This window comes from Bombus affinis, chromosome 3 (genome assembly GCF_024516045.1).
Source record: "Bombus affinis isolate iyBomAffi1 chromosome 3, iyBomAffi1.2, whole genome shotgun sequence".
Taxonomy (NCBI): domain Eukaryota; kingdom Metazoa; phylum Arthropoda; class Insecta; order Hymenoptera; family Apidae; genus Bombus; species Bombus affinis.
In genome coordinates, this window is record NC_066346.1 from 10,719,257 (window position 1) to 10,739,517 (window position 20,261).

At 33.4% G+C, this 20,261-nt stretch overlaps 1 protein-coding gene and 1 long non-coding RNA gene across 2 annotated transcripts in view; one reads left to right on the forward strand and one right to left on the reverse strand.

Annotated features, from left to right (window-relative positions):
* LOC126914678 (carcinine transporter-like) overlaps positions 1-20,261 on the forward strand; it is a 53,131-nt gene that overhangs the window by 13,729 nt on the left and 19,141 nt on the right. The window lies entirely within an intron of this gene.
* LOC126914894 (uncharacterized) lies at positions 616-20,256 on the reverse strand. Its single transcript, XR_007709915.1, has 5 exons — positions 20,086-20,256; positions 15,356-15,481; positions 14,827-15,259; positions 13,609-14,748; positions 616-736 (listed from the first exon to the last, which is right to left on the reverse strand). It is a non-coding gene; the product is annotated as an uncharacterized LOC126914894 (long non-coding RNA).

Consider the following 20,261-nt stretch of genomic DNA (forward strand, 5'->3'; position numbering starts at 1 on the left):
TGAGATAACCTTGTTAAAGACCGTAGAGAGTTTTAAAGTTTGTCGTCTTGTATATAAAACGGATCTGATCGTAAACGGTCTCTACTGATACTATCTTTCGGTTTAAATTTTCTTCTTTGCAAATCAATTAAAAATTCTTTCAAATAAAAGCTACTTATACTTGTGTAAATTATTATGAATTTATAAATATATTTAAATTTGTCGTGGCCAGACACGAAGGCTTAAAATAAAATAAACTGTCTTGTATAACTTACGTGTAATAACAGCGGGACAAATCTTTAATTCTGTGGTTGACGAGGAAAAAAACGAAAAATTATTATCACGGAAAGCGTATGAATATAAACTTGTCGATTCGGCAAACGCAACAACGATGAGCCTTTGCGTCAGCTTTATGCGAATACAATTGATCGAACTGAAGGAAGCTTTCAACACGTTGAATGCTAGGTTTACAGGGATTACCCGTGGCACCGTAATGAATTTTTTATTATACGATACATGTAATGATGAAATATTATATTATTATCTATATTTCATGTATAAATAAAACTATTTTTATATGTTTTATACTGTATTAATTTCGTCGCATCATTGTAGTAACGATGGTGATAATGAACAATTGACATTTGTTCAAATTATGTATTTCTACCAATCTTGGCACGCCGGTTACCGGTGACCTCCATAGCGCCACCAACAAGTTGAGTGTCGGTGACCGATGACCCCCGTGGCATGCAACATGCTAAAATAAACGCGGTTCCGATCAGTCCTTGAGAAACTATGTGATTCTCGTTAACAATAGCATCATGACAGAAAAGTAATTTCAGATATAAAATATCTCAATAATTTTGAGACAGAATACTTTTTAGGTAGAATGCTCTAAAATTATAGATAGATGAAGTTTTACAGCTTAGGTGTTAGATGCTGTGAAAAATTTAAATAGAATAAAATTCTCTAAAATATAATAACTTAAATCCAAACGTAACATTTATGAGCCATTCGCGATTCGGTGACGTTAATTAAGCATTACATGCTATTTCCAATGAAATTAAAACAAAGTACTGTATAATTAATTATATCGTAAATTATGTATCCCATGAAACAATGGAACGAACTGTGAAACGCGAAAACTGAAAAATTTCAATCTTCTTCTTCCATCGTTTTTGAAAGTAGGAAAATCATAATTCACAATGGAAACATTATAAACACGATATTATGTTCATATAATTATCAATTCGAGTAGGTACATGATTTATTGTAACGTAAAACCGCACACTAACGATGATCGAGCATAATTCCCTTTCGCATAATTACTCGAGTTCTCTAATAAACGTTCACTAAATCAACCAAGGTTGCTCATTCGATTAAAACGAAAAACCATTCGAATAAATAGTCTGAACGTTTAAAAAGCGGATCGAGAGGCAAGTTATATCAAGGTTTCCACGAAAAGAACCTACAAACGCTGCTAATAATCGTTGAGAACGAATCACCAACCAAACCTAACGCGTTTGCCGATCGTGTTACGATAATGACGCGCTACGTCAAACCATTTCGATCTTAGATTTAAGCGAAGTTTTTTCTTCCTGATCTTATATTCGTTTATCGTTATATTGATTCTGGATAATGGAAAAAATCATAGAGTTGCGACCAATGGAAACTTGTTAACACGTTGCGAGAATTCTTCTTGTTTTTTCATCCTATTAAAGGTGGATCAGCGAGTATTGATCGATGAAATAACGTAATAGATGTAGATGGAGTTTCACTGAAGGATCGTATAACACTATCGTCTAGTTGATACTTCCATGGACCAGGCGTTATAGTTTAACGTAAAACGCGACTCATTACTTCCATCGAACCGCGTTTACCGCATCGTGCAACTATTTCCCTGGAACTGGGCCATTTATCGCCGGTACTCGTTAAGGAAACACTTCCTGTCCTTGGCTAAGCCGATCGTAGAACGCCTCGTGAATGCTCCGCGATATTTTCGGAAATTCTAGGGAATTTGAGGTCACTTGTAATCGTTGTTCGTGACGTTACACGTCTAATACGTGGTTCTTGTTTAGGCATGGATTGATATAATGCAGCGATTTTCAATTTTTGTTCAACCTACCGCGCGCCTAAACTAATTATCTAGCAAAATTCTGCTAAAATTCTACTGAAATTCTGGTACGTTAAAAAATATATTATATTTGATTTAACATAGGCAATATGCTACATAGCTATCGTTATGTTTATTTTCTTAAAGGCGTTCAATTTTTATATATTTTGCTTTGAAAGATAGATTGAGATAAACGAGATAATGTTTATTCTTTGCAAGGTGTTATTTTGTATTGGCACTGTTGAAGGAAAACACTTCCCACTTCCAGGAAAATTCTACATATGCTCTACTGTTTAGTTTTCCTGATCTTCGAAGCTATTAAGCATTATCCAATATTAAATTAATTTGAAGGGCCTTTCAGACCAATAGCCTTTTCTGGAATATGCCTTGTATAGATGATGCAGCGAGATGTAGACAGACCGGTTTTTCGGAATTATAAATACCATAGGCCTATGGTTTCGGGGCTCTATTGTAATGTCACGCTGCCAGCATTTAGAACTGGATCAGCATACACCGAACTTATACTTATACCTACAGTTATACTCAAATATATCTCTGTTACACATTAACGAAATACAGATAACCTCAACAGGCACAATTTTTCTCTAACGATGTTATTTAAATCGCTCACGTTATTGACAATTTTTTAGTCCGTGAAATTCCTGTTTTAATCATTTTAAAAAATTCAATTTATTTTACCTAGTTGGTCACCGATGACCATTGTGGCAGGTAACGTGTTAACGTCGTGAAAAATTGAATTAAAGCAAAATCGTGAAAACACTGTAAATTCCCACCGATAAAAATTCAAAAATAAATGTACGAAAAAAATATCGCTCTTTTAAAACCAACGCTTAAAATACATGTACAAATCTCAAAAAGTAATTTTTACGATTTTCTTTAGGAACTAATAGAAACAGCAACACTACTTCCCTTCCAAAATCCAATCGATTCGAAACTCATCAACTTTCAAAATCCACGTTAGATTCCCTTGGAAAAAAAGCAAAAAAAGAATTATTTTCTCGAAGCAATTCAGCAAGGTTAGCCCGCGAAGGGAAGCTCAAGATAAAGTGTTTCTCCCTGGAGGAAGGTAAATCGTGACGACGGGCCTCCGGCCGCGTCAACGATGACACGTTCACATTTCCGGCACGCAACGTTTGCGTCTCACCTGATTACAACGCTTCATCATCCATCTTTGTTGATGTCTCGGGAAAAAGTTTAAATAGATTAATATTATTATTATTATTATTATTATTACTATTATTATTATTATTATTATTATTATTATTATTATTGTTATTTTGTTGTCGTCGTCGTTGTTGTTATTGATGTTGTTGTTGTTGTCGTCGTCGTCGTCGTCGATATTATTGTTGTTATTGTTCTTGTTGTTGTTATTGGTCTTGTTGTTGTTATTGTTGTTGTTGTTGTTACTAGTATTTATATAATTTTGTAATGTCTCATGGAGAATCTTTTGAATGCCATGAAACATTACAGACGATGCACAGGACCCGGTCTAAGATTTGTAGCCTTGATAATCGGCCTCATGAATTATTGATGAAACATTTGAATTCATTTGAATGGCACGGCACGAAATCGCGAAGAAATCTCCGAGTATCGACGTGAAGATATCATCGCCTGACCTATCGTCATCCTCGTGCGATTCGTAAACTTGCATCTCATTTTTCTCTGCTTCTTTTTGCCTGTTAATGCCATTGAAACTGCTACGCGATCGATTCTCTGCTAATTTTGGGAAATGGTTTGCTTTTTCTTTGACTTTGGTCTTCGCTGGACTTCACTAACGAATCTGTTTTCCTTTTAGTGGGCGTAAGAAACAATTTTTAATGTTTTAAGTATGGAATTATTTGAATAATCTTTCAGTTGGGAGTTATTTTAATAATTCTTCAGGTAAGATTATTTTAATAATTTTTTCAAGGGTTGGGATAATTTCAATAGTTTGCCAAAAGACATTTTTCTATTTTAAGATCGTTGAACGTCATATAGAATATTTTATACGATCGCTGGCGATTCCTGAACTTGCACGCTATTTCCTTCTTCTTCTTCTTTCTCTCGCGGATTACATCATTGGAACTTTCGTGAGATCGATTCCTCGCTATATCTTGACTCGTGTGTAACTTTTTCTTTATTCTTTCTAAACTTGGTTATTGAATCTTTTCCTGTCTTAATGGATATAAGAAAGAAGTTAAGTAATGTCAGTAATTTCTTGTATGAGGGATACCAATACATCCTGTTATTAGACTTTCATTATTTAGAAGAATGAAAAAAGAAAAAAAAAGAAAAAAGTAATGTTAACTCAGAAAGAAGATATATCGATGTCTCAAGTGCGATGGTTCGAGAAATGAACAAATGTTATATAAATCACGCGAGCTAAGGAGGACTGTATAATTCCAAAGATATTAGCAATCGTAATTTTCCTCAAACCGCCCTGCAATTATTATTTCACTTAAAAGCTAATTAAATTATTCACGCTAGTTATTACTAATACACACGATCGCAATTATATCTTTCAAGTTACAACGAGATGAAAAATTACTTCAACCTGATAGACTCTATTTAACCATTCGCAAGTTAATTAAAATATTTCCGCCGAGACTTGTTTACAATATCGATTGCGATAATTCCCCATGATTATGAAAAGAAAACATCGCGTTTCTGTCTCTCTTCCAGCCTCCTGTTCCACGTTCGCCATCGTTTTCTTCACGTCATACCTGGAAAAAATCGTCGATACTACAAATAACCGATTTTTTTCCTCTTTCGTAATATCAATCCATGAGCCAGCTGAACATGAGAAGCTCGATATTTCCAAGGATATCTGGCTGAAAACGCATAGCAGTAGGGCATAAATTGAATTACAGCTACCGAAAATCGTAGAAAACGAGCCCGAAGAGCTCTCTGACGTCCACTGGTGGAACCCACCAAGAAACAGTCGACAAGCTTCGGAAACGTGGCCAGACGAGGCTTGCTTGATCAACAATAAGGAACAGGACATATCCTAAAAATTAATCATGGACGAAGGGAAAATAATTAATGTACAATATATCCAGTTAAAATTACATACGCCATGATTCACGTCTAACTGTTAAAAATGTGATGGCAATATGGGAGAATATTTTTCGTCCAAAAAATTCACAGAGAAGCTTTAACAGAGTATTTGAATTTTTTGTCTCGCTGTTAATCATCGTTTATATAGATTTCATAAAAAATTCAGATGTTCTATAATTAAGTAAATAAATTGCAATTAATACACATTTAACATGATACTAACGTACATTTCGATCGAATAAAAGCAAACTTAATTTTATTAGCTAAAAATGTGCTTAAGGTAAAATTAGTTCTACTAAAAGTAGTCACAGATTGAAATCATCGAATTTTATTGCATTCTAAATCAACTTATTTTGACGATTCGATATGCGTACGGAGAAACATGAATATAAACAAACATACAAAGACAGCTTATGTGCATGCATGTGTGTACGTGTAAGCCATCTTTCCTTCAACGGTACAGTCACCTGTTTTTATGTCGCAGATACAAGTAATTAACACCGTATGAGTTGTTATTCGCCTTCGAGACAGTTTAATTACAATACAACTTGCTGAGAACAATTCGAAGCAGTTATAGAATGTTGACATTTCGACCACACATGCACGCTGCTGTACAAGGAATTGCTTCATACGCGAGGAATTACACTGTCCTCCTCGCGCGCACAGCCTCTCCGAATCTCTTCCATCCATAATAAATTATTTCCTTTTACAAACAAACCATCCATTCTAAAATCGTATTAATCGTCGATGGCATTTTAATTACTTGCCGTGAAAACTTCGCGATTGTTTTCGACACGCGTCTTTGCCGGAACAAGAAACGATTCAATCAAGAATTCCTTCGTATACGGACAAAAAGGGCCATACGCTCACGCCATGGCTGAACCGACAGATCACGCAATTGTTGCGTTCTAACGTTCTAAAATTGTGCCAATCAACGATCCTTTAATTACTCGTCGCGAAGTCTTGGCAATTGTCTTCGATACGTGCCTTTGCCAGGACAAAAATTATTCCATCAGAAATTCCAGATTCTACGGATAAGAAGGACACGCGTAAGAACGTCGTTTCCCGTCATCCTGCTAACTAATTACTAATTCTACCTTGTCCGTTAATTGCACGATTTCTTGAGATTCGCGAGAAAAAAAGAAGAAGAAAAAAAAGGAACAAGAAGTAAAGGAAAACGATTCATACGCATACTACGTAAGATTGATCGAATCATTTGAAAAATCCAAGCTGGCTCGAGGGGATTTTACCGAGAACACCGGTGTAGTATCAACGTGGCGTCGCAGTAACGCAACGTTCAACCATGCGCCAGAAAAAAATATCACCGTGAACACGAGCTTCTTTGCGCTTATCGACGAGATTCGTCTGACTGGCATTGAAAATGATCGATGCAACTCGATTACGGACCGAAGATACCTTCGCTTATTATTACTACTCTTGCTTATTATTACTTCTTACTTCGTAGCAAACGTTTCCTGAATTTGTTTCGCAATTATCAAGTTACCATCGCAGTGCGGCGTGCGATGGACAAAAATAGAAATAGTCGCTGTTCGATTTCGATCTCATTATTAAATGATATCGTCAGCGCGTAAGTAAGTAATATTATAAATGTAAACAATAATCGTCCGCAGAAACAATAGAGGACTTAAATATGAAGAATTTGAGCAAAGATACGTTTTTTAATTAAAAAATGCCTTCCCTCCTTCAAAGAGCAATTCGAAAAATACCATTCAAACCACCTTACATTAATTTTGATTGTTTTGTGTCAAGGAGGTCATTACATGCCATGTAACTTTTGTTACAAACTGCTACATTGGATGTTCATTATTTGTTTAGTTAAATGTTTAGTTAAAATCATAGTTACACGAAAAGTCTGTCCTTTGCCGAATGTTAGCGCAATATCTGACGACACGGAAGGGAAGATAAATGATTTCTGCATGATGCTTACGATAAAGTGGTAGGATTTATTTACTTAAGTGACACCGTGTATGGTGACAAACAAAAAAGCAAATATTCAAAATGTTTCGAGCCACGGAGATACTAACAAAAATTTGATAAACAGGCTTTTACTCGACAGATCCCCTGATATCAAACTGCAGAGAGACTGCACGTTATATACGTTTTTTATCTTCGTCGCGAGTACTCGTCCAAATGCCGTACTGCGACGACATGGCGAATTAGGGCGAATTTTTTTCTCGTTTAACATGTTCAAGCCAGGAGGATTTCTACGATTCCTGCTTTCCGCTCAGGAGAAAAAAGAAAAAGGTGAAAACAATTTTCTCGCTTGATTTTTATTCCAGAAATATTAATTCGTTATTGTTGAGAAATATTGAAAAAAAAAAAAAATAAATGATGTCGATACGTGCATCGATTTCGCACTGAAACGTGTTAATTTGTCAATACATATATATGTACTGTTGACGTTTATTTGTTTTCATATCTTCATAAATATAATTGTAAAACAATATTACAAATTATTTACAAATGTCAATAATCGCGTGGGAAAAACAGGACATTCGTGATAAAATCGTCACCTGGTAGACCAAATGTATATTCTTGAATCATGGAAATTTTTATGAATATGGAATATTTAACGAAGCGTGAAGATAAATGTTTGTCAATGGTAGATAACGCGAGAAGAATCCGGGAATAATATGTTGAGAAAAACGCAATACAATTATTGTTCGAATGGAATATTTCATTTTATAGTTTCCAGAAGATTGATTTTCTCGGACAGGTGTTCGCGTTCGAATAAAAAATCCGCGCGTCTGTCGTTATTACTGTCCAGCAAATGGAGGTCGAAAATAGTATTTCTTACGCCATGGTGAAGAATATTATAATATAGATCGTATTTACATTTCTAACGTGTTGCTAACCATATTCTTGGTGTTTTATCGTTCGTATCTTTAATTCATGCTTATAACGCTACAAAGACTGATCATTTATATGATAATATCCTAGAAACTGAAACGGAATTATGTTTCTAAGAGACGTAGTTCCTTCCGTCGATTTTATTTATAATTAGTAATACTCACTAATCAATGCTGACTAATACGAAATATTGTGATTGATTTCAGAACAATATATGAGAATTGTAGTTTATATAACATAGGCCATGAAAAGCAACGGAAGATTATGAAACTTATCTTTAAGGGAGGAAAGTTTCACTTTGTTAAAATGCCATTCTTCAAAGTATGATTTTACTCGACGGATGAAAGAATAATGGTAAATTAAATAGTATAGATTTAGAATAATTGAATGGAAGCTGTCTGGCATTTTATATTCTCCAAATAAATGAGAACAGAATTATAAAATAGAAAGAAATAAAAAGAATGGAGAGTTGGATCCAAAAAAAGTACCATAAATAAAATTAGGGTAGAGAAGTATCAAAATTAATGCAAGAGTGTATTAAAATTTTATCAAAGTAGGATATATTTTCCCCAAAGGGAAGCAACATACCTCCCAGCGGTTTGATTAAGAGGCCACTAACCAAAGTTCCCTCAGCGAGAAGGTGGTAAGCATCAAAGGAAGAGTCGGCAAAAAACATGATGGCAGTTTCCGGCAAAGCACAATCTCGCAAGATCATTTTTTCGTCGCGCACTAGCCCTTTCATCGAACCCATTAGGCTCCCTGTGGTCATGGAGCTAAATGGAAGGTCGAATTATAGAAGAAAAGGTCTCGGTTCTTTGTCGGAAATCGAAGAAAAATATACTGTAACTCGATCGAAAAAAAGGAATGTGCTTGCTAAAAAATACAAGAGACATATTATAACAAAATTGCAATTTTGAAATATTTTTCCTGTATAAACTGTTGGTATTTTTTTATAGGATTGAAACGATCGATAGGGAAACTGTATCGATTTGGTGCGTAATTTATAAACGATAAAACGGAAGTATCAAGGATATATCGATCCAAGAACTCTGCCGTTTTCTATTAATTCTCTGACGTAAAGAGGTGTCCTTAATTAAAATATTCAAAGACGAACGATTCTGCGAATTGATTCGAAAATGGAACATATTTATAATTGTAACGTGCACGCTGCAACGACTTGAAGGAAAATTCTGAGCTCTGTTTCCTCTTAACGATGTATTAATACTCGGTTGAAATGAGAATTTTGAAACAAAGGGAAAGAACATTTTTATTACGATAAATGTAACGATAGACGAAGAAACACGCGTGCATGTAAGAATAAAAAAAGTGGATGAAAGCGTGCTTCAAAGAAACGATAAATCCCCTTGAAAACGAAGCAGATACGGATGAACTAAAAAGTTTTCTGAAAAATTCTATTAATGAAAAAGTCGTAATAAATATATAAATATACATAAGTGGCAAGTGTATTTTCTAGTCAAATAATTTAATTATTATGAAATATTAATCTATTTTATAAATCTAAAGAAACAAAGTTCTTTAAAAGCGATTGTAATTACCAACTTACACGTAATTTATATTTAAAAAATTAAAACTTCCAATATAATCAACTTGTTTCGACCTTTTGCTTTACATGATTTTTTTTCTTTTTTCTAAAAACCTTCCGATTGTTCCCTATTTAAATGATTGAACTATTTAACCATAAGCAATACATGCAATACTGTACAGTTACTAAACAGTATAACTAAAGTGTAATTAAAAGTAGCATATCTAGCAAGATGGTGTTAAATGAAAGTGGCCGTTAAAAAGTAAAAGATACAGAGCGCGAGATAAGTAAAACAACCTAAGGTTTATTACACATCTCGAAATGGAAAGAGTCTGTTGAAAAAATTGTTTAATCAGCCAGTTAAGTAAGAGCTAAGTTAGGAAGTTACTTAAAAAAATGATACACCTGCCAAGTAGACCCGTAGCGAAATTGAAGGACGATTAGATAACATTTAACATTTTCGTCGAACTCGTTCAAGTTCGTTTACGCCGGTGAACTTGAACTCAAATGTGTATTCGTAAAAAGCGAATGGAACCAGGCAGCCAGGGTGGCCTTGCTTGCGGTCGTTTCATCCATTCATGGGAGTCACTTCTCCCGTCTTTGTATGAAGAAACGATCGTACAAACTGTTTTTCGGCTCTTACCTTGATATACAGTTAACCGTCTGGCATCTAAACCTTCGAAATTACACGTTTCTTCGCTCTATCCTGGAGAACACGAATCGCTAATATCTTGAAATTTGACAATTCAAACAAAAAGAAGAAAATTATAAAGTTATTTCGAAAGAGGGAAAGTTAACATTTTTCTATTAATTTACAATTTCTCTCGAGTCACGGTTTTTAGCGTGAGCTCGCGAACCAAAGAGAAATGGTAAATTATCGATTTACGAACAAGGAAGATTGAAAAGAATGGAAAGATGTCGTAGAACCGATCGAATAATACTACGTATAAATGAAGAACGAATAACCAAAAAATAGGAGAAAATATAGAAGCGGCAGGAGAAATCAGTAGGATACGAAACTCGAAGGACACGCTGAGAAGCAAATATTACGCACAGCTGTAAGAGATGACACATATTATGCAAACCAATCAGAATATTTGTTTCGTAGTGACGGTCATGTCTGTTTCAAAAGCGGACAATTCGATAACGACCAGCATAAACGTTATCTCTAACATTAACGACAGATTACGAAACCGCAACGTAAGAGCTGAACGGTGTCCCTCGTATATTTCCTTCTTTTCTGACCATTCTAAAGGCTGCTACAGCTTCCAGTTTACTATTATGGTATTCTTCTGCTTACGTCTATGCGTTTCTTTAAATATAGAAATCGAGCCTATCATCGTGTAGAGAAGGACATCAGGAAGTAGAACGAGTGATCTGTCGCGCTGATAATCACCGTCATCGTTACATTTCTGCTTGCTGTCTTTCTTTCTGATTTTTATTTTATTAGGAATTATGCGTAATACCACGATTTGCGTCACAAGAGAAGGGTGAATGACGCGATACAGGAATTTCTCAACCGATAAGGAAAGTAATTGCATTGTGCTTGATTTCCTGCAGATAATTCGAGATCCTGTCTGAAATTGGAACTCCAGACAATTTTAATACCGTTCTTTTATTCGTGCTTCAGGATGATGTTAACGCTGTATTGTCTGATCTTCTCCGATGCATTCTACTTCTCATTGATCCTTCTTTTAATTCTTCTGATTTTGCACGTTGTTCGTTTTTAATTTCATCAACATTGTTCTCTCGTTAATCTTCAAGGAAAAAATTATTCTTTTTTAATAGGTGTCTGTATAGTCTCATCCTCTTCGTTGATCCTGCATCTATTAATTCTTCGTTAGTTGGTCATTTATTCGTATAAATATATAATTAGTTAGTTATTCGCGTTTAACTTTCTCAACATTGTTCTTTCTGCCATATTCATGGCCACTAATTTTTCTATTTTTAGACGTTACACTTTTTCAAATTACAGTTAATTCTATTTACGCTCTATTTCGAATTATTCCAGAAATAACATTTCAGTTCTTATAGCTGACTTATCTAAAATTCCTTAATTACAGGCTTAAGATATTCCAAGGTTTAAGAAAGAATTGGAATTTTAAGTAGAAAACATTATCCATATCATTTATCTGTTTATAGAAGAGTGGAAATGGCAGGTAATAACATTATTTTCCTCTAAAGTCAACTGGGAAAGAATGGTCGCTAATTAGGCTATAATTTATTAATAATATACTTTACGCTTACATACGTAACGCAAATATCTTATTTTTCCTAGAAAGTTCAATTTTCCTTGTCATTAGCCAGAACTCTCTTGTAACCCGTTTATAAGAATGTAGTTTATACGTGTGTGTTTATTTCTTTGTATGATGTCTACATTAATATTCTGATCTATGGAAATATCTACCCATGGAAGATCACCGAATGACGTGCATTTTTCGAAAATTTGTCACAGATTTTTACACGTAAGTAATGTTTTATGAAGTTAAATAATTTTAAATAATTTTTTTTTAGTAAGCTTTATCTAGAATGTATTGTTATCTACAAAAAAAAAAACAAATCGAGGAATTTGTCAAGATATCGTTTATATTAGGACTTTCTTGAATATTAAAAAAAATTGTAAAATTTCTAATCGCATCGCGCTTTCTCGTAACAGAAAATAACAGATACTTTACGACATGCTACTAATAATCTGTAACAAAAATTGTTCGGCGATATTATCGTGCGATATTACAGCGTGTTGCGTAACACGACGATGAAAATAAGGATTTATGTTCAGAAATAATTGAAATGCGATAAAAAAAAAGAGATGAAGTATTTCGAAAATGTGAAGAGACCGCAATTTTTGTAGACATAAAAGATAGATAAGTAACAGTGTTGCCAAAAGACATAAAAAACTGAATAGATAATGGTGTTGCCAGAAAAATCAGTGAAAACTTAACTTACTTAAAACTGACAATGAGTCAGTTCTGTGTGTTCAAGTTAAAACATCAAATTATTGAGAACACCTTTAATTTATACACGAACGAATGTTAATTTAATGTTGATTTTTAAACCTAAAGTCAAGTCGATTCTGCTTTTCGAATAAAATTATGTCTTATATCGAGCAATGAGAAAGCATATGAAGCTATCGGTAATTCGTGGTAATTGTAAAAAATTAATCTGAGAGTTCTGGAAATTTAAATAATTTTATGATTGATATGTAAAATGATAGCTATTTGCTTTTAAAATTCTGATCTAACTAATAGTCAAAATTTCATTTTTCGTATTTACCGTGTAGATTATCGAACCCTCGACGCTATATGGTTGTTCTCATAAAACATTAACACCTAAATTCGCTAACTCAACTGTCAAATAAAACGATTCGCTTTTATTAAACGCAAGTGCCTTAAAAATCTCAAGGTCCTCCGAATTGAACTCCACAATAGATCCAACCTTTCTACTCATTTCGACATTAATGGGCCTTGGTAAATAAAAATTCTGCCACAACTTCGAACGAAAGTTGGACTTTGAAACACTAGTTTGATAGTGGTGCAAGGTTTAGGAAGTTCCGCGTAACATCGATCATTGTAATTGACACTTATTGGACAAGAGAAAAATAGATATTTTTGTAAATAAACTAAGCTCATAAAATGAGACACGTAAAGTAAAATCGAGTTCTCAAACACAGGGAATTCGTAAAAATATAAAACAGTGTTGAATTTTACAAAGTTATTATCTTTCTAATTGTTCCTGAAAATGGATAATTAACAACTTCTAATCTATAGATAAAACATAACGATGCTAGTAGAGCAACAATTTTCAAAATGCAACGATACCAATAAAATACAAATTTCCAAACTAAAATATATAGAATAGTATAATAATAAAATATATAGAAATAGTAAAGAATATAAATTTGAAGAATTCGATTGAAGAATTACAAATAAAATATAATAAAATTAAATGACATAACAGGAAGAACGTAAAAATAACAAATAAATCAATAATTCGGCAAGGAAAAGTTCGTGTCAAGGATAGTTGCGGTTTGCCAATGAAATTTTACCTGAATTTCTTTCATCGGTCGTACACATGGCTTATCTAGTCTCATGTTTTCGCCACTCTTCCATCTTCATTCGTTCTTCCATGAACCGGTTTCAAACTCGTCTTCGTGGCTTCTGGTAATCACTTGGCCGACCTTCTTCGGTTATTCGTCGCTGCTTGCCTGCGAGTTGCTCTTCGATTCGCTGGGAACCACGGACTTTCCCTGGGCGTTCATTGCTTTCAAGGTCATCAGCTTTCCGATGAATAAAACCAGATGTGACAGCACGCAAAAATCTTTTCGGCTCGTTGTGTCTAACCACGATCGATGGTTCGCCTGTAACGAAATTCCGGTTGCAGGGATGGGAAAACCGAATCATTTACGTCGTATCGAGTTTCAAGACAAAAGAATAAGAATTTGCTATGGGCGAGCTTCCACTAAAAAATTCACAGCTTCCTGAATTTCGATCAAACTCACTACTAGATCCAGAACTAGGACACCAGCTCTGCAATTTTGTTACGGAGCTTAGAACGTGAATTCATTGATTATTCGTCTCGGTTTGTTCGTAAATTCATATTAGGTGTTTTTCATTGGAAATAGAGAAATTTAAAGCTACATGGACAGAATGATTTATATTTAGCTTTAAAATTTCCTCGATTCCTCGGATTTCTTTGTTTACTTCTTCAATTCTTATTTACTTCTTCAATTCTTATTTACTTCTTCATTTCTTATTTACTTCCCCAATTCTTATTTACTTCTTCAATTCTTATTTACTTCTTTCATTTCTTTCTTGTTTAAAACAAATCTACTAAGCTGGATTTTTTGTTCTTGCTTAGCTAAATATTTAGAGCTAAACTTCTCAAAGAAAAAAAAAAGAAGAAACGTATATTTATCTTAAGAAAAAGAAGCTGCAAGTTCCAAGATGGATTACGGAAAATGTTACAATATCGTCACTCGCGTTTCTCTATTTTTCGATGTACGGAGTTGATCAACGTATATCCAGAAATTCGTTTAATTTTTCGATCTTTTTCTTTTATATTCGTCACTTGTCAATCTCTTGAATTTTTAACTTTTATTTAATTCCTCGACTTTTCATTAACTTTTGAATCTAACTTTTATGTAACGTCGACACATTTGCATACTTCCAACAGAGATTTTTATTATCTAAAATGAAAGAACAATATGCAAAGGTGCGTCACGATTTTACAGTCGAAGAAATAAATTCGAATGAGCTTCGCTTACGGTATCGCCTTTTCGATTATACGATTGTTTGATTTTCTATTCGTTAAAAACGAACGCCGAATGGTATTTAAACATGCGGGATACAAACACGTGTTGCAAATATGTTGCATTCATCCCTGGGAATGTCGTAACGCTTTACGCACTTTCAGACATCTTGCTTCCTTTATTCATAAATTAATTCACGCGGCCCAAGGCCGCCGCGTTTCAGAAGAAATCGATTCAAAATTGCAAAACGTATGTGCACGTGCTATCTTTCGCTCTTTTTCCACAGACGCGTGCTGCTGTAGCTTCACTATAGTCCTTTATTGTGTGGCGCTTAAGCTGTCACCACATATTATTCCCTCATTAATCTCAATGATATTGCTATCCCAAATTTGTGTCTTGCAATTCAATCTCGTCTCGTCAAATGATCTCTAACACGTTACAGGCGAAACTACAATAAAATATATCACACATAGAGAATTATAGTTCATTTGAAATTTAAATCTAAATTATAAACGAGTAGGCCTACACGCAGAAGCAGACTTACAAAAAAGTATTCGAATTTCTTTTATGAATATATTATCTGTATTATTGAAGATATTTTGAAATAATCTGCATCTTCATTAAATTATATTGGTAAAGTTTGTGACGTATCTGGAAATGTATCTAAGAGCTGACAGAAAGAGAATAATATTAAATATTAAATTATTAAAATCATAATGGTATTATAAAAATAGTATATGTGTAATATCGATGGTATATTAATTGTATATATTATGAAAATGATTAATATTAGATTCTACTGTTGATAACGTTGATATAAGCTGTTTTTTTTTCTCAAAAATCGAGTTTCGTTCTTGTATTTATAAAAATCTTCGAAGAAAGAGATCCCCAAATAGAAATTAATACACATGATGAAATAATTTGCAAGAATGGCAAATTGTGCAATCGTCTACACGAAATAGTAATTTCGTGCGTTGCAGGCATAATTGCTTTCCAAACAGCTATTAGACAATAAAACTTTATCTTCCGCAATCAACATCAAACATGCATTTTAACGTCGAAAAATTCGCTTAAACTATATTTTATTTACTCGAAGATCATTAAACATTAATTTAATCTAATCTAATTTTAAATATTATCACTTTTCTTCGAGGTGCTTCTCCTAGCTGGCAAGCAACGTGTACTCTTAATAACTTCTCTATCTAAAATCAATCTTTCATATCATAGATCGTTAATTTATGCATCATCGCGATGTCTAACCAGTTTCTGATTTTCCACGAATATTACCTATGAAAATTATAAGGAAAAAGCAGGATAAATTACGTTTTACATTTTTTACGATGCAGTTTTAGAATTGGATACTATACAGCAAGACTGTAATAAGCCACAATTTTTGTTTTTTTGTTTTTTTTTTTACTATACACAATAGAAATTATTTGATTTTGGAATTGAATATGTGTTCTTGCCACACTTTTGGATATTTTGAAAATATTAATACGCTTATATTATATAAAATCCATAAAACTAATCTTATTTTTCTACGCGCGCTGTCCGATTCAATAACATGAGACCAAAATTGTTGTTTTATTTGATTTTGGGACTCTTATTCGTCTGTTATTGTAACTTCAAAAATATCAAAGTATTTTTCGTCTTAACAGATATGTATATTTTACTTTGACAAAATTTTTTCAATTACATATATCTTCGTACCTAAGAAAATTCTTTCCACTTTTAACTGAAGCGTTTATTTTAAAAGTGATGTAAGTATATTTTTCGACAAAAATTGAGAAAACGAGAGATTTACATGTACTTTAACGTAAAACTTTTATTTATAAACGAGTTATAAATTCACTCTTAGAATATTCGTTCGTTTGAATCAATTGAAATATCGTTAATAAATGGAATAGCATAATCGCGTAATCATAATTATTTTGGAAGCGGTATAAGTCTATTTTTTTAATGATCTGTAGCTTGTCCAAATAGTCGAGACAGCAATAATCAAAAAGAAATGATATTGAAATTAAACAACAGTATTTTACATGCTTCAATTCTTCAACGACAAACTTCCGACTTAATCTTTATATTTACACGTGAATCATCAAATCTTGCCTTCGATCTTATCCAAAGAAACTGATAAGGAAGTTTGTGATATATGTGGAGCACCGTTTACAGGTGCGATTACGAATGCAAATGTTGTCGTCCTATGTGTGGACATACGACATGTAAGCGAATCTCCGGGCATGTTGCGTTGTCATGTCGCGACGTTATCGGAGCTATCATGCACGCAAATTTTATAAGAACGATCAACAACGATGTATCTTTCCATGATCTTGGCGTGTGCACCTTTTGAATTTTGTTAAATGACAAAACGCACTAGAGTTGCTGAAATAATTTATTCATCGTGCAGCATCAGAACAGAATATTTTTCTTCCGAGTTGGATTCAAATATTTGCAAAATATTTATTGAATTAAATAAAGAATGACTGTACTTCAATAAAAATTCGAAATCAATATCAAGCAATTACAGAAGATAATCTGTAGATGTGCATAGTAATTATAAACAAACTGTACATAACGAGGAAATAATGAAACGAAAATTGGATACAAATCATAACGAGTATAACGAGTAATTGATATCAGAAATACCTATGTATTCGCAACGTAGAATTGACGACCCTGAATAACAACATGCTAATAATCACCTTGTCGATCGAGTAATTAAAGGAACGTTATTGTCTTCTGTGAAAATCGCAGTGCGTACTTTCATAACGCCTTTATAAAGTCAGGCAAAAGCTATTGTATGCATAAAAATGGATTTATTAAACGTATTAATTATGCACTATCCTGCAACAAAAAAGAAAAACCTCCTTACTAAAAAAAAAGAAGAAGAGAAAAAAGGCAAAAGAAAAGAGATACTATATGTCTTCTAACGTTAATTTATGATACAAACGAACAAAAAAAGACAAGATCAATCAGCGTGATATACCGATTATTCCAATTTTCTATGCTCTACAAGATGATGTAATTTTGAAAGAATATCAGCAAAAGTCGTTATCTGTTTATGGTAATAATAACATCTCGCAAGACACGTTGAACAGACCCATCAAACGGAATGATACAGGTATATTACTTATAAGTAATCCCGATGATTTAGCGCTCTTATTGACAAATCTTAGAAACGACATATACTGCAGCAACCGAGACAATCTTCGAATTTACAGAAGATCGTTGTATCCAAGGAAAAAGAACGTTTTATTGTTGTATGAAACTTATTTGTATTAAACAAGTTTCAACTTGTTGTTCAAACAGCTCGCAGGAAGATTCCTCTGTTTTAGACTTCCTCTTAGATCAACGCAAGATGATGACTTATAATTCTTATAAATATCGATAAAACGTCTTCCTTCACACGTCTATTACAAAATCTATCCTCCACTGCAATAAAATATAATTAATATTTATCAACGAATTCCAAGACAATTAAATTGACGAATAATTTGAATAGCTTTTCCAATCTTTCACGTTCGATTTCTTTTGGCGAATTTTCAATGAGGAACCCTTTACCAGAATACGCGCGAAATTCAAACTTCATTTTCAAACTGTTCCGTTGCGTAAGAATGATCGTAAGAGCGATCTTGCATCGCACGTATATAACTTGTAATTCTCTTCCTTTTTTTCTTTTTCAAGGGTATCGGGTTTCTGAAGCAAATATCTTTGACGGTTAAGTCCCTGCGTCTCCGTGTTTCGCGAGTAGATTTCATTACTCAGCGAATTTGCCTGAAGCTATCAATGGGGCTATTTTGTTTCGGGAATCAGAAACACTATCACGTTCTTTCGTGACAATTGATTTAATTAACTGCGGCTCGAGGAAGATACAAACGGAAAATATCGCGCTCGTTGGGTTTATTTTCAGTGTCGGAGATTGCGCGAATAGAAAATTTGTAACACTCAAACGTAATCGACACTATCCGATCATAATCTTTTTATCTCTCTGGTAAACATAGAAGGTCGAAAAATTAGAACTACGGCGATATTGAAATTTGGAAGTTTGTAACTTTGACGATTTGGAAATATTTAAAGATTAGGATATTTGGAACTTCGACGATTTGGAACTTTGAAACTGCAATATTTAAAAATTCGGAAATTTAGAAGTTGGACAATTTGAAAATTTACGCTTGGAAATTGGAATGATATCAAAAAACATTTACCATGTGAAGAAACATAGTGAAACAAAGTATGGTTCACTGAACGGTTGATTCGCCTTTACTCGAGTGCTATGCGAGAAAATGATGGATAAAAAAGAGGAAAGAGAATTGCGTAAAACACGGAGAATTGTACAAGTCGAAGATAAGTAAATGATGTGATGTTGAAACAATAAAATTGCCGATTGAATGATCATTGCGAGTACCGTGTGAATTACGATGAATCCAACTTTATTATGATTCACACACGGTATACTTTTCAATTAATCCTATTAAATTTAATCACGCAAGACAAGCTGTTAATCAATTCACGTGTCAAGTATCATCGAGAACTAAAGTTTGTTTCTGTTTCTTTGTTTTTAAAGTCCTTTAAATTTAAATTCTTTAAGTCGTTAATATATTTCCATATAGCTTTTTCCCCATCAAATTCATTTTTTCTTAAATAGTAACACTCATTTTATAAAATCTGTAAAACTAAAGCAACATCATTTATTAATCATTTTCCAAAGTCTCTTTTCTACCATCGATTAATTAATGGTAAATCAATTTATATTAAATTTGTTAAATCAATTTGTATAACAATTAGTAATTAAAATTAAAAGTCGAATAAATTAATGAGCTCCATTAGATAAATTCTTTCATTTCGTCAATAATGGAACGATTATTTCAAATTGTTTCATCGTTCGACTTTGAAAACCACTCAAGGAACTATCAGTTACACGATATCTAACTAACGCTTCGACGGATGGATAATCAACGTTTGATTCACATGATCATTGTTTTTCCAGTTCACATATCATTAGCCGAATTCAATACCACAGTAAGCCTGCGATACTAAAAATTACGTAATAATTTCTATTTTATAATCATTCTTTCCTACCTGAAAGAAATCGATCTTTCGTATATTATAAATCCCAATGTGCACAGCAAAACAACTCAAAATTATACTTTTTTTTTCTTCCTAAAAAATTCATATTCAACTAATATTTCTGACCAATTAAATAGGCTAGCTGTCTGCTTATTATTGTATCCCTTCCAATCAGTACTATACTATACAAACAACACTGTAAATTACCATACGTAACATGATGAAACACAGAAAATTTACAAGTTCTCACTCCAAATACTCCGCAACTTCACCTCGTAATATCACTCAAATTTCCATGAATCACCAACAGGCAAGTCAAGTTAGTTAGCACGGTTTGAGGAAACATATCAAACCATGCACTAAGCTAATCACTCGACGTCGCA